Consider the following 6,000-nt stretch of genomic DNA (forward strand, 5'->3'; position numbering starts at 1 on the left):
AGAGAGAATTGAACAACATTGTGAATGTGGAAATGTAAATGTTTTGTATTTTAAAATATATTTTGAAATGGTTTTATGTGCTATGAACCTCACATAAATAAAACAGTAACACTGAACCTGTTTTATTCTGAATTCAAGACATTCTAGCCTCCTAAGCATATGCCTCTAAAATTACGTTTTAAGTTCCTTTTTATATGGTTTTAATAGTGTGTTTGTCCTTTATTTTTCAAAAAAATCTATTTTAATCTTAAAGTATAAAATGCAATTCACATTATATAAGTATAATCATGGCAGGAGAATTCATTTATTGTATTTATTTTGTATTTTTTAGAGACAGTGTCTTACTCTGTCACCCAAACTTTAGTGCAGTGGTGTCATCACAGCTCACTGCAACCTCACAAGCCTGGGCTCAAGGGATCCTCCTGCCTCAGCCTCCTGGGTAGCTGGGACTATAGGCATGTGCCACCACACCTGGCTGATTTTTCTGTTTTTTTTGTAGAGATGAGGTCTTGCTTTTTCTTAGGCTGGTCTTGAACTCCTAGTCTTAAGCAATCCTCCTGCTTTGGTCTCCCAACAGAATTTATTCTACTTTATACAAAAACAAACTCAAAAGGTTGTTTGTAGATGTTCTGTAAAAGGAAAATGACAACTTTTTTATTCTTATATTGTCTGCAGGAATGAGAATAGGGCGTAAATGTATTGGTGTTTCTGAGTAGAACCAAGTGTCATATTATCTGCATCTTACAAATTAAGAAAGTATTCTGCTTTCATGCGGTTGTGTGTTGAACAAGTGTGTAGTAGATGCAAAGTGGAAGTTTGATTTTCAAAGGATAAAAAAGAGTTTTCAAAAGTTGTTTTTGAGGCCGGGCGCAGTGGCTCACACCTGTAATCCTAGCACTCTGGGAGGCCAAGGCAGGTGGATCACTGGAGGTCAGGAGTTTGAGACCAGCCTCAGCAAGAGTGAGACCTCGTCTCTACTAAAAAAATAGAAATTATCTGGCCAACTAAAATATATATAGAAAAAATTAGCTGGGCATGGTGGCACATGCCCGTAGTCCCAGCTACTCGGGAGGCTGAGGCAGGAGGATCGCTTAAGCCCAGGAGTTTGAGGTTGCTGTGAGCTAGGCTGATGCCACAGCACTCACTCTAGCCAGGGTAACAAAGCGACACTCTGTCTCAAAAAAAAAAAAAAAAAAAAAAAAAAGTTGTTTTTGAAAAGCCACAAGAGGTGAAGATTTGCAGATTCTTATCTCTGCATCTGGGGGGCAAAAATCTCACAAACAAGTGTTAAAACCTTTAAAATTCATTAATTCATTCATTCATTCAACAAGCATTTGCTGAGTGCCTACTGTGTGCCATGCACTCTGTGATACTAGCTATGCAAATACTCAATTAAAATATTCCAGTCTCTGTACAACAACAACAAAAAAAAGAAAGTATTCTGGAGCATTTTAAATGGTTTCTAAATTAATAACAAATTTTATGTGTGTATGTACCTATGCATGTATATAACACTAAAGAAAGGTACAACTAGCTTATAAAAACTACAATTATTACAGCATAACAATAATCTTACTAACCCAATAAAAGCAGAATAACATCTAAGAGTCAGAGATGCTTGGTTTATTTAATTTTCTCTAAATAGTTATATAGAAAATGGTATACATCATTTTACCTATTATGTTCTTGTGCATTCTCTTCACCATCTTCCTCTACATTTTTATGGATAATGTAAGAATTGTCATTTATGTTTATGGGATTTCCCTTCAGATTTATAAAGTGGTATAAAATCTAAAAGATGGTACAACTGTATAAGGCACTTACTATGAATGGAGCTTTCAGGACTGTGAGTGACTCTGGGTGAGTGAGTGAGTGGTAAGTGAATATGAAGGCTTAAGACATTACTGTGCACTACTGTAGATTTTATGAACACTGTATATTTAGGTACACTAAATTTGTAACAAAATGTTAGAAACATTCTAATTCCACCCCTCTAATTGTTTTAAAAATAAATAACTAATAGAGTGGCCTTGGTATGCTATCATACACTAGAACTTATTCCTTCTATCTATTTTTTTATATTCATCAACAATCCTCCACCCCTTCACCTCGCTACCATTCCTAGCTTTTGATGATAACCATCATTCTATTCACTACCTCTATAAGATCAATATTTTTATCTCCCACATATGACTGAGAACATGCAATACTTATGTTTTCAGGCTTGACTAATTTCACTTAACATAATGGCCTTTTGTTCCATCCATCTTGCTGAAAATGACAAGATTGTATTCTTTATGGCTGAATAATAGTGTAACATTGTGTGTGTGTGTGTGTGTGTGTGTGTGTGTGTATATATATCTGTGTGTATATATATACACATACCATGTTTTCTTTATAAGTTCATCCATTGATGGACACTTAGCTGTATCTTGGCTATTGTAAATAGTGCTGCAATAATCATGGGGAAGCAGATATCTTGTTAGAATACTGATTTACTGTCTTTTGGCTATATACCCAGCAGTAGGATTGCTGAAGCATGTCATAGTTCTATTTTTAGTTTGCTGAGGAACATATATAATGTTTTCCATATTGGATGTATTATTTTATTAATATATTACAACCAAAAGTGCGTAAGGATCCCCTTTTTTTTTCTGCATCCTGGGAAGAATTTGTTATTTTCTGTCTCTTTGGTAATAACCACATAAACTGGGGTACGATGTTATTTCATTATGGTTTTGTTTTTAATTTTGCTGATGACCAGTGATGTTGAACATTCTCTCATACATCTGTTGGACCTTGGTATGTCTTCTTTTGAGAAGGAATATTCAGATATTTTGGCTATTTTTTAAGCAAATGATTTGGTTTGGGTTGTACGTCTATGTGTGTGTGTGTGTGCATGCACACACACCCTAGTAGGTCATTTGAGTTTCTAATATATTCTAGTTATTAATTCCCTCTTGAATGAAGAGTTTGCAAATATTTTCTCCTAATTTGTAGGTTATCTGTTCACTTGACTGTGTTCTTTATAGTGCAGGAGATTTTTTACCTTGATGTAATGCCATTTGTTCAATTTTGCATAGGTTAGGTATGCTTTTGAGGTCTTATTCAAGAAATCTTTTCCCAGACCAATGTCTTGAAGCATTTCCTCAAATGTTTTCCTCTAGAATTTTCAAAATGTCATGTCTTAGTTTTAAGTCTTTAATCCATTTTGAGTTTGGTTTTGAATATGGTAAAAGATACAGATCTAAAGAACATCTGGGGGGCTGTGAAAGATGGCAAAGTTGTGGTGACCTCCTGGATTCATGCTCCCAGAGAGGAAGGCCTGGATCTCAGTCTGCCACAATGGTAGAGGATCGCTCCCCCACAAGAACAGTGGTGTGAATCCACGGAGAATCAGCATGGGACACAGAGAGCAAGAAAAGACTGAGGTGAATGGGAAAACAGATCGTGAAAATCTGGAGAGTGCAGGGCAGACAATAGAGAAGGGAGAGTGGGATGGCTGTACCCACCTCACCAGCAAGTGAGGAGGGGGTTCAGCCCCACAGGAAAATGGCCGGTTTTCCCACTGACCCCCACTCCCACTCAATTAGGGATCTGCCTGAAGCTGGTGCAGAATCACTGCTGGAGACGCAGGGCTCTGTCAGAGAGAAAACAATAGCAGGAGGCATTTTGGACCCTGGAGCTCTGTGGGGGGACTGCAACTGGTGGGAGAGGGTTCATGCTGGGCTGCAGCAAAAGACATCTGGGGGATGCCGAACTGTCTCCTTTATGTGGGCGGCCAGGCTCCCTCAATCCCTGGCTCCCCTGACCCCTGCCAGACCCTGAACATTCACCCCAAGCACCAGCGACCAGCGGGCGGGCAGCCACCATTGTCGGGGTCCACAGCCTAGCCACCGGGGAGTGACTGGGAACCAGATGGATGCATCCCTGGTCCACGGCCCCCACTAGGAGCTCCGCCTTTGTGTGAACAATGGGTAACTCCCCAGTCGTGAAGGAGCAGAGCATGGACCTTGTGGACATTGGGGTGGGGTGGAACATCTCCCCCGGGAGCTGCTGCAGCCAGAGTGCTGGGCAAGTGAGGGCACCCCCACCCCCCCTAGCAGCTGTGTTTCATGCAGAGAGAGGCAGAAACCACCTCGGGAGAGGAAGAGGCAAGGAAAAAGTCGCTTTCCATCTACCATTAAATGAGCCCAGTGACAGGACTCTCAAACCGGTTTTGGGCCAAATTAATTCTCTGGGGCTGGACCCAACAGGAGCAGTCCCCCAGTTGAGGCAGCAAAATCCTGAACAACACGTGAAGGTCTCCCCATAGTGACAGATGAGGCAGCTTACCTGGGCTGCTGCAGAGCCCAAGATCTGCGCACATGGAGTACCTCTGTCCAGCCTAAAGCTGGCTAAAAGAAGGGACCTAAGTATTGATCCAGATAGGAAGGCCTCAGCGAAAGAACTCTGGGAGTATAAAGAATCAAGCTGAAACCTCACCTTCGAAGAAGATTACTAATTCTCCACCAATTGACACAAATCAAACTCGAAATAGCAATATGTCACAGGAAGAATTTCAATCATGGATCATAAATAAGCTGAATATTATGCAAGAAAAAATGGATAACCAACACAAAGTTACCAGGACTTGGAAGAAAAATTCACTAAAGGAATCGAAATATTGAAGACAAATCAAACTGAACTCCTGGAAATGAAGAATGTATTCAGGGAGCTACAAAACACACTGGAAAGTCTCAAGAGCAGGGTAGATCAAACAGAAGAAAGAATCTCTGAAATCGAAGATAACACTTTCCAATTAAATAAGGCAGTCACAGAGATGGAGCAAAGAAATAAGAGTAAAGACCAGAGTCTACAAGAACTGTGGGATTATGTGAAGAAGCCTAACGTGACAGTTATCGGCATTCCTGAGGGTGAAGAAGACAATAAGCAACGGTTGGATAAGCTATTTGAAGACATAATTGAGGAAAATTTCCCAGGCCTTGCCAAAACTCTAGATATACAGGTTGAAGAAGCTCAAAGAACCCCTGGGAGATTCATACCAAATAGGAAGGCACCATATCATGCAGTTATCAGACTGACAAAAATTTCCACTAAAGAGGCCATTCTACGAGCTGTAAGGAGAAAGAAGCAAGTTATGTACAAAGGAAAATCCATTTGAATTACTCCAGATTTCTCAACTGAAACCTTACAAGCAAGAAGAGACTGGGGCCCCATTCTCACTCTTCTGAAACAGAATAATGCCCAGCCTAGAATCTTATACCCAGCTAAGCTCAGCTTTATATATGAAGGTGAAATTAAGACATTCTCAGATAAACAAAAACTCAGAGAATTCACCAAGACAAGACCAGCTCTCCAAGAAGTACTCAAAACAGGGCTACACAAGGACCTGCAAAAGAAAGACCAATGAACATAAAACTACTCAAGAGAAGATAAAAACTCAGTTATCACAATGGCTCAAGTGAGAAAACAGAATAATGAAATTCAACCCAACATGAGGAACGGAAATCAGTCTCACTTATCAATTCTCTCATTAAATGTGAATGGATTGAATTTCCCACTCAAGAAACATAGACTGGTCCAATGGTTAAAAAAATACAAGCCAAGTATCCTCTGTCTTCAGGAAACTCATCTAACCTGCAATGATGCATTTAGACTGAAAATAAAAGGGTGGAAATCGATATTTCAAGCAAATGGAAGCCAAAGGAAAGCTGGCATGACAGTTTTAATCTCTGATAACTTAGTTTTTAAATCAATAAAAGTAATGAAAGACAAAGATTGTTACTCTATACTGGTGAAGGTTACAATTCAACAAGAAGTCATAACTATACTTAATATATATGCATCCAACTTAGGTGCACCCAGATTCATAAAGCAAATCCTACTTGATTTGAGCAAAATGATAGATAGCAGCACACTGATACTCAGAGACTTTAACACACCTCTGACAGTCCAGGACAGGTCCTCCAAACAAAAAATAAACAAAGAAATAATGGA

This window comes from Lemur catta, chromosome Y (genome assembly GCF_020740605.2).
Source record: "Lemur catta isolate mLemCat1 chromosome Y, mLemCat1.pri, whole genome shotgun sequence".
Lineage (NCBI taxonomy): Eukaryota > Metazoa > Chordata > Mammalia > Primates > Lemuridae > Lemur > Lemur catta.